The 10,235-nt window shown below is 43.1% G+C and overlaps 2 pseudogenes; one reads left to right on the top strand and one right to left on the bottom strand.

Annotated features, from left to right (window-relative positions):
• Window positions 1-779: 779 nt before the first annotated feature.
• LOC101427211 (peroxiredoxin-like 2C pseudogene) lies at window positions 780-8,311 on the bottom strand (annotated as a pseudogene).
• Window positions 8,312-9,220: 909 nt separating this feature from the next.
• LOC101424097 (caspase-3 pseudogene) lies at window positions 9,221-9,931 on the top strand (annotated as a pseudogene).
• The last annotated feature ends 304 nt before the right edge of the window (window positions 9,932-10,235 follow it).

Below are 10,235 nucleotides of genomic sequence, written 5' to 3'. Positions count from 1 at the left end.
TAGAACAATAAATGATGACAATAAAACTCGAAGTAAAAGCAATTTGGAGGTGACAGAGCTGCTGCCTATACAACCAAACCACAGTGTACATTCAAGTTAAAAAGGTTTTCTAGTTCAAATTTTTGAATTTCCTATCAAAAAACACACTGATCATATTTTAGATATATATCTTAAATACCTTAAGCAAATATTTTTTTCTTTTACCAAAAAAAAGAAAATTAGTGAAGTTGATAGTGGGAATGTGATGAAAAGATGCTTTGAACATGAGCTATTTGAAAGGTATTCTATTTGCCGAATTTTCTCCTAGTAAAGCAATCAGGATAAAAACAAATGGACTGCAGCCTATCTAGTTTTCAACTTTGTGGAGCTTGTTATATAGGAATATATTCTTCATGTAACTTTCACAATCCCTTCCTGGCCTAGAAAATTAATTTTGCTTATTATAGAGCAGTTGGAAAATATGGAAATGTATGGAGAAGAAAATAAAAACCCTGTAATCCTACTACATAGAGACAATATTTTGGTGTATTTATTGTTTTTTTAAGCATTCAAAACTATAAACATATATATATAAAATAGAATTATGTTGTTTATATAATTTGATATCCTGCTTCTTCACTGAATAAAATGGTCTTGAGTTGCTTTCCCTTGCCCTTAATAGTCTTACAAAAATTTATGATTTTAATGGCAAAAAAATTGTTGAATGGATATATCATAATGTGATATTACAAACACTTGAAAAAAACACATTATTTTTAATTTTATAGCTTTATATAGTTTTACAGCCGCTCAACATGCAATTCGATTGCCACATTATCTCTGCATGTTTTTTTAACTCCTTGAAGACTAGAAGGGTCAGCAAGTGAGACAAAGATGCCATATCCCAAATATTTATGGTCATGTTTCCCAGGGTCCAACCGAAAGCAAAAGATTCTGTCTGGAGTAACTGAAGTTCTACTTGTAAAATTCACATGCTGAACTCTTACACTCTGTAGAACTGAGTTGATGGGCTTGTGATCCAATCTATTCCTATCACGCATATAAAATGAATGTTATTACCTGGACCTAAAATGAGGGATCTGCCTTGTTGAGCTGGATCTACATGAAAATCAAAAGAAGGGCCAGTCACCACCCACCACAGGCTCTGAATGCTTCTTGAGAGTGTATCTAACTTAACATGTGAGTTCTGTCCTGAGGAAACAATTTCTTCACCTCTTTTCATTCCCAATCTTTTATAAATTTCTCTCTCAGGATCAAAATAGATTTCATGAAAATATCCAGTGTATTAGTCAGCCAAAAGGGGGCTAATGCAAGATACCAGAATCTGTTGGTTTTTTATAAAGGGCATTTGTTTGGGGCAGAAGCTTACAGTTACCAGGTCATAAAGCATAAATTACTTCCCTCACCAAAGTCTGTTGCCATGTGTTGGGACAAGATGGCTGCCAGCATCTGCCAGGGTTCAGGCTTCCTGGGTTCCTCTTCCTGGGGCTCGTTTCTCTCCAGGCTCAGCTCCTCTGTTTTCTTCACAAAGCCAGCTACAGACTATAAGGTGACTGGCTCTGTCTCTCACTCTTGGGCTTGATTATCTCCAGGCTCAGCTGCTCTGCTCCTCTGTGTGCTTACTTCCAGTTCGAAACTCTAGTATCAAAACTCCAACATCAAAACTTCAATCCAAAAACTCCAATCTCTGCTCTGCCATGTAGTCTTATCTGTGAGTCCCTGTCCACCAACTCAACGCCCTACTAACATGGCCCAATCAAAGCCCTAATCATAATTTAATCACACCCAGGTACGGCCCAGTTTACAAACATAATCCAATAACTATTCAGAATTTCATAAACCATATCAAACTAACTGCTACACCCAATTTGCAGAAAGGCACAGTATGATGGTAGGACAACTGTCCAATCACCAGAAGGGTGACATCTTCTTCTTTCAAAAAACTCTTGGGGATTTCGGCCAGGTCTTCCACATATTCCTTACAGATGTAACAGGAAATTCTGCACGAAGACCATGCCCACCTGGTGCTCTCAGAACAGCAAGCCCAGCAGCACCCACTGCCCGGAGGTGTTCAGTACAGGCAGCTCGGCCACTGAGGCATCCAGAGGCTGCCCACGCTTGAAGCCGGTCAGGCTGGGGCTGCATGGCCGCTGACCTGCAGTGTGACCAGGGCTGGGGCGGGCACTGAGCCCTGCGACGTAGGGCTGCCTTTTCATTCCATTTCCATCTCATGATAGATTGCTGCTCTGTACACTCAATCTTACAACTATGTGCATCAAAAAATACCAAGTTCATGATAGGAAGCTCAGGCACCTGGTTTCCTGATGTTTCATGGTCAGGCATTCAGTCTCTATAAAGGCCCAGTAGCAAACCGGACGCTGTTTCTCAAAGGATGAACAGTCACTACCTGACCAAGTTTACAACAGTAGATAGTATTCTTCAAGAGCCAACTGGTGGGAAGCGGACTTGGCCCAATGGATAGGGCATCCGCTTACCACATGGGAAGTCTGCGGTTCAAACCCCGGGCCTCCTTGACCCATGTGGAGCTGGCCCACGTGCAGTGCTGATGCACGCAAGGAGTGCCCTGCCACGCAGGGGTGTCCCCCGCGTAGGGGAGCCCCACCGGCAAGGAGTGCGTCCCTTAAGGAGAGCCACCCAGCATGAAAGAAAGTGTAGCCTGCCCAAGAACGGGGCCGCACACACCGAGAGCTGACACAACAAGATGATGCAACAAAAAGAAACAGAGATTCCCGGTGCCACTGATAAGGCTAGAAGTGGTCACGGAAGAAAACACAGCAAATGAACACAGAGAGTAGACAACGGCGTGGGGGTGGGGGGCAGGAAGGGGAGAGAAATAAATTAAAAAATAAATCTTGGGAAGCGGACTTGGCCCAGTGGTTAGGACGTCCACCTACCACACGGGAGGTCCGCAGTTCAAACCCCGGGCCTCCTTGACCCGTGTGGAGCTGGCCTATGCGCAGTGCTGATGCGCGCAAGGAGTGCCCTGCCACGCAGGGGTGTCCCCCGCGTAGGGGAGCCCCACGCGCAAGGAGTGCGCCCCGTAAGGAGAGCTGCCCAGCGCGAAAGGAAGTGCAGCCTGCCCAGGAATGGCGCCGCCCACACTTCCCCTGCCGCTGACGACAACAGAAGCGGACAAAGAAACAAGACGCAGCAAATAGACACAGAGAACAGACAACCGGGGGAGGGGGAGAATTAAATAAATAAATAAATAAATCTTTTAAAAAATAATAAATAAATAAAATAAATCTTTAAAAAAAAAAAGAGCCAACTGGCTTCTTCCCAGGCTAAACTAATGAATTAAACGGGGATGTGTAAGTATCACCCTCCTGCTTCTTTCAAGGCTATGATGGTGGCATTACTTTTTGCAGTTCCCCCAGGGATGCAGCATGGCTTCTGATTTACTATCCTGGTAAGGAGGGGGAGTTCCAGGGGCTACTGCTTAGCCTTTTCTTATCATAATGGCGCTCACTTCATGGATCAGAAAGGCAATTAGAATCTGCCAGTTGCCAAATATGTCTATTCCAATTATATATTCAGGAGATAGGAAAAAAACACAGGGTCGGTGGACCAACTAGGCCACCCACCCAAGTGAGTAAGTGAGACTTAAGACTCCATCTATCACCTGGTAACTGCAAGTCTCTACTTTGACTCATGGGCTCCAGAGGCATGATGAGTGCCTGGGAATTAGTGCTGATTCAGAGCCAGTTTCTAGTCATCCCTAAAAGGTCTGGGTATTTTCTTTTCTCCTATGCATACTTTAGTAAATAGCTACAGGTCCCTTCGGGGGAAGACTTGGAGGAATGTTTATAGTGTGTACCTGCAGAAATAGAGTAGGGTATTTTTTTCAAGGGAACCGAGCCACCCCTGCAATCAAGGGATTCTGGGTCTTAGAAATTGGGTAAGAGGCCATGACTCTCCACCATGGCAACTCAAGTCAGGTTTTTGCCTATAAAATCTAGACTTTTACCTTTTAAATAGGTCGAGCAATATCCTAGCAGGCTGCTCATCTATTTTATTCCTAGAGACACCAGCAATGTGTTCTATAGGCATTCAGATGACAGTACATCTCTGCTGCCTTTTATGGTTGATGTGCCCACCTTGTTTTTGATGGTGAAGTCTGCCACTTATTCTCCTCATATTGAAATCAGGGAGTCTATCTCAATGGCAGAATTCCCTGTAGTCATACTTGGCTTACAAAAGAGATTAGCTTTTCGGATGCAGGTGCTCCTTGCACCCATCTATTTCTCAATGGCTTAGAAAAGGGAGCGTTTTCTGGGTCCTCTTGTGGAATAGTTGAAGACCAGGTGTGCTGTTCATACATGATAAATCCAATCTAACATTTCTATCTCCCTAAGCCTTTGAGTTCTCTCCCTCTAGTCATGCCAGGGAAGCATGGCATCTCGACCTCATTAAATTTAGGTCAATATATTAAACTGTTGAATACAAGTTTCAGTCAACCAACTATGTAAACTGTTAGAGCCACTCCAGCTAATACTTTGACTCCAGAATCATATCAATGAATTTTGCCTCATCTACTGTTATATTTTATTGTTGTTGGTCTAACACAATTAGAATCCATTTCCACATGTGTTTCCAGGTGTTTGTTGATATATATTAGTGAAGTCTTTAAACTTGGTGTTTAAGCCATATCCTCTTGGGTCTTAATGTGTGTCTGTTCCCATAGATCATACTGCAATTTGACTCTAGTTATATGTTTGTGGGGGTCTTCCGGGGAGTCTTGAGGAGAATGGTATCCCCTTTCTATGCATCTGCTCCAGGTGAAGTTAGTGCAAGGTTTTCAAGCAGAAGAAGGCTAGTTTCTTCAGACACCAAAAGGTAAGCCATTTCCACTGATAAAGGAGGCTCAGAATGATTGGGGTTCAATATTTCATCTCGATCCAACTAGATGTCTCCATTCCAAGTTTCAGAATACAATTCCTTCCTGATCACTACCCTAACTCTCACGTGAAAAACTGGCAAGACTATATATTCAACTACTGTTGTAATTCAGCAATCTCTACAGCTAAATTTTGCATTTGGTATCAACACTGTGGCTACAAGAAATGAGATTCTGTAATAGAAGCTTTCTGGTTCTCAGACCATGGCATGAACTGAAAGTTAATGGACCTGGGGTTCTCATTTTCTCTCTGTAAGAGCTCAAGTGCACTCAAAAGAATCCATCCCACACCACAAACCCCAGAGTCATCCATACTGCCATAAAGGGCAAAGGCCCTGGCCATTTGGCTCACAATCAGCCAATGCACTGCTGCTGCATGGTATGGGTCACCAGCATTTGAGCTCCCATCACCAAGGAGCTCAGTGCTGCACACAAGCCAGAAGACATGACCAACCCAATCCCCAAATCTCTTCTTTACAGTTTTATCCCTGAAACGAATCCCAGAACCAATTTTATATCCATCTGGATCCAAGCAAGAGCAGAAACTACAGAGCAATATGAACAGGGAAAGTTAAATATAAAGAATTATTACACTGAGATTAGGGAAGTCACTATAAAGATGGAAAGAGAACTCTAAAGGGTAGCCTGTGGCTGGATAAACAAACTGTAGTACATCATAGGAAAAATATATGTGGTACTTATGATCTTGTATGTAGTAAACATAAGAAGGAACAAACGTAGAAGTGGGGCACTCCATCCCAATCCCTCAAAGGGATTAGCACACTTATTGAAGGTGTGATTATAGCTCCCTGGATAGCAAAGAATTTTGCTGGGTCCCTGGCCAGATTTGGCCCACAGTCCCTGAGCAGCAGGAAACAACCTGCTGAGCTCACCCACTCACTAACAAGACAGTATTTGGCCTCTGGTGCAAGGTATCCACATTGGGAGGGCTATTGCAAAGTGGCCACTGGGCCCATCCGAGGGCAGCAAGGTGGCAGAGGGATGTACCACTGGACCACTGACAGAGGGTATAGCAGAAGCAAAATTAAAAAATAGCATCAGTTGTAGCAAATGTAACATCCATATTTAAATATATCATTGTTGGGGAAGGATGGTGGATATACGGGAATCCCCTATATTCTGTATGTGACCTAAAACTTCTTTAAAGGCATGATTAAAAAAATAAAAACAGAGGTAAGACCCTGAGGAAGAAATGGAAGAGATTGTCTTGTCACTGTACATACAGGACAACAGCTATTAAAGTGATGAAAGGCAACCGTCAAAAAATTTTTTAATATTTTTCATTTTTTTAACATCTCAATTTTCTTTACTTTATTTTAGTTTTTCTAAATTGTGTATTTTATTTCTAATATTTAAACCTATCATTACTACTTCATTTTCCTATTAATTAAATTTGGCAATATATTAGGCTTCATATTTGAAGAAATTTTGTATCACTGAAGAGCTCATCTATGGCAGGGGAGAAACAGTGGTGTGGGGTATCACTGATGGGATGCATGGGAGGGAGTTCGCCTGGGTATGCTCATAGGGTATGTAGATATGTTCAGATGTTCATTGAATATTGACACAGTGGGTAGAGAGTCACACGACAACTGAGGGAGTGCTGGATTCCCACCCTGGGGAGCTCTGTTGCATTCCGCAATGGAACAGCAACAGTCCCCCAAGTGCAAGGGCAATGACCAGTGAAGAAGGATGCTCCAGTGATGAGCCCTTGATACTGATGACTATGCTTATGAGCCTGTTGCACTTGAAATTTCAACTTGGCCTACTGTTGCACAGTGCCTAAGAGTTACATCCTGACAGCCTCCATGTTGCTCAAATGTGGCCACTCTCTAAGCCAAACTCAGTATACAAATGCATTGCCTTTCCCCCAGTGTGGGACATGACTCCCAGGGATGAGCATCCCTGGCATTGAGTGATTACTACCAATCACCAGCTGGTGACACGACTAGAAAAAGACCTTGAATAAAAGGGGGAAATGGTAAAGACAAATGAGTTTATATGGCTAAGAGACTTCAAAAGAGTTGGGAGGTCAGCAGAGGGGTCACGCTTACACATGTCTCAGCAGGATCTCAGGGACAGCCAAAGTAGATACAACCCCAGGTACTGGTGCTCCTATGGGCTACAGAGACACCCAGGTCCTACAGTCATGTTGATGGCTCCGAGTTTGGGGCCTTGCCAGTGGGCCTTACTTTGGAATTTGTGCTCCTGACTGTGATGGGTTGGACTCAGATGTAACTTCTCTACACATGCCTCTTCTGTCCCTTATATTGAACCTGTGGTTGGAGCTGGAGTTGGTGTTTGCCCAGGAGACTTGAATCTCTGGGCTGTCTGTGTGCCAGCTAGGCCATGAGCCTCAGCAGTGTTGCAGCACCTACTCTCCAGTTCATTGGTCTTACCCACGTCAGCTGACAGGGAGGTGAGGATGGACAACCACCACACCAAGGAACTGAGAGTCTACAGCTGTAAGCATGAGAGTTCTATCCACCAGCCATGAGGGATTGAAGCTCCCTCTCAGCTGAGAGGTAGAGTGGGCATTGCCATCCCAGGGTCCTCAGGATGGAGGAATAAAATATGGACTAGGGTAGACTTACTGTATTCTACTATAGAATTATTATGACTCTAGCAATGGACTAAATTATAGGGAGACAGTGGCCAAGGGAGTTGCTGAAGGCAGGGAGAGGGAAAGGAGATGTGATATCAGGGCATTTTCAGGACTTAAAGTCATCTTGAATGATATTGCAGGGACAGATGCACACAGGACATTATATATCCTGCCATAACCCACTGAATGGACTGGAAGAAAGTGTAAATTATTATGTAAACTATCATCCATGTTGTGTAGCAGTACTCCAAAATATATTCATCAAATGCAATGAATGTACCACCCTAATGAAAGAAATTGATAATGTGGGAAAAGTGGGGGGTGTAGGGTATATGGGAAACTCCTATATTTTTTAATGTAACATTTTGTGTCATCTATGTATCTTTTAAAAATAAAAAATACATATATATTTTAAAATGCAGCATATCCGTACCCAGAGAAGCCCCCTTCCTCCTGTAATGTCCCTCTAGCGCCCTCTACTGACAGTGCTCAATATTGTGCTCATTGTAAAGGAGAAATGCTCTAGAATCCAGGCCATTATCACAGAGAAGTACTCTTTAGGGGAATTTGGAGCTGAGGCAATACATTACCTGTGCCCATCTCCACGCTTGCCACTGTGGGGTCCGGCCCTTGGATAGCTCACTGGTGACAGAAAGGGATGTAAAAATCCTCTTCCCCAAGACCAGGGGTGGGGACAGCCAATCACTGATACTGTTTTTGATTAGCAACTTCAGATTGCTGGGGGGCCCAGCTCTGAGGACAGCCATTGTTCCAACCTGCCCTGGACAAAGGCATCAGTGGAGGAGACTTAAAGATGCTACACTTGCTCACTTCCTCGGGGCTGTGGGAACAGTTAGTTGAAAGTCTGCATTTGCTGTGCAAGTCAAGAATCTCCAAGCACCCTTCCTGGTCCCCTCCGCAGGGCATTTTGGAGCCAGTCTGTGCTCCCTTCATGGGTCCCTGGCCCTGACTTGGGAAACCCATCTCTGGCAAGCCCCACTCCCAGAATGTGCCCCCAGGCAAAAGCAGCTGAAACAGCAAAAGGAGTGTAAGAACCTATAGCGGGGTGAGTCTGGTCACAGGCTTACCTGCTAAAACACCCAGGAGAGGGAGGGTTGTCTCCTGGGAAGCAGAGGGGGCATTCATACTCCTGTAAACAGGAAACTCCAAAACAACTAACAAGCACAAGTTCAGTACAAGACAGAGGTCCAGGAAAGACAGAGGATTGTGCACTTCGCATTTGCCTTGGGGGTCCTTCCTGACAGGAGGACTGAAGCTCAAGAAAATCTCTGTCTTGTTACCAGCTAATTACAAAATCCAGAAGCAGACATCTCAGGGAATAAATCCCAGAGTTAACATTTTAAAATACTAAAATACAAAGTGTGTACCAAAAGAGTATAAGACAGACAGGAAATGACGGCCCACCCAAAGGAAGAAGATAAAAATCCAAAAAATACCAATGAAGAGGATGAGAATGGGGACAACCTGAACAAAGCCTTTAAAAAATGACCTTAAAAAATGCTCAAGGAGGGCAGGGGAGTGTGGGAGGTCTCGAAGTTTCAGATGCGGGGCAGGGCAAGGCATCCTGAAGCAGGGCTAGGGCAGGGGCACCAAGACTTGCTCTGAGGTTCAGCTCTTCCCGCTGCCAAACTAGCCGGAGCAAAGCGAAGGTGGATATGCTGAGGCAGCCTTGTGGTGGCTGTGTGTTCATAAACATATTCCTGGAGAACACTGAAAACTCAGTGGATTCAAATCCATTAAAATTCCAGAAACGAATGGCATGTCGGTCTGGTACAGATGTAGAGGCAGCAAACCTCAGGGAAATATTCAAAACCGGAACTATGAAGTCAGGTATAAAAATGATCTTACAGGTGAAGAAATTATGGAATTGTTACACTATGTTTCTAAAGAAGATCATCGCAAAAGGCACAGATTTATTTGCATGATTCTAAGCCATGGTGTGGGAGGAATAATTTTTGGAACACATGGACCTATTGACCTGAAAAAATTAATGAGTTTCTTCAGAAGGGATTATTTAGAAGTCATTGGGAAACCCAAACTTTTCATTATTCAAACCCACAGAGGTACAGAGTTGGATGGTGGCATGTGAGAAAATACCAGGGGAGGCAGACTTCTTGTATGCATATTCTCCAACACCTGGTTACTATTCCTGGTGAAATTCAAAGGACGGATCCGGGTTTCTCCAGTCACTTTCTGCTATGCTGAAACTCGCTCACAAGTTTGAGCTTATGTGCATACTTACTCAGGTTAATCGAAAGGTAGCCACAAAATTTGAGTCCTGTTTCCTTGACTCTTTTTTTCATGCAAAGAAGCAGATTCCATGTATTGTGTCCATGCTCACCAAGGAACTGTATTTTTATCACTAAAGAAATGGTTGGGTTTTTTTTAGTTTGGATGCCAAATATGAAAATGTTTGAAATTACATTTTCTTTTGTCATTTAAATCTAGCCTAATATTTCAGATAGTACTTTGGAACATAACATTTTCATGCAATAGAATCACCATGAAACTACTTCAAACTCAAAATAGTTGAAATTAAACTTAATTAGGAATAAAAAATGGACAATGTAGAATCATTGTGAGAGGAAATGATTTTAAATTATAGCTTTCATAGTTAGCAAGTTTTAGTGATTCTATGCTATGAATTTTTAAGTAATTATGAAAAAGCTA

The sequence above is a fragment of the Dasypus novemcinctus genome, chromosome 8, assembly GCF_030445035.2.
Source record: "Dasypus novemcinctus isolate mDasNov1 chromosome 8, mDasNov1.1.hap2, whole genome shotgun sequence".
Taxonomy (NCBI): domain Eukaryota; kingdom Metazoa; phylum Chordata; class Mammalia; order Cingulata; family Dasypodidae; genus Dasypus; species Dasypus novemcinctus.
This window is presented reverse-complemented; position numbering and strand designations above follow the sequence as displayed.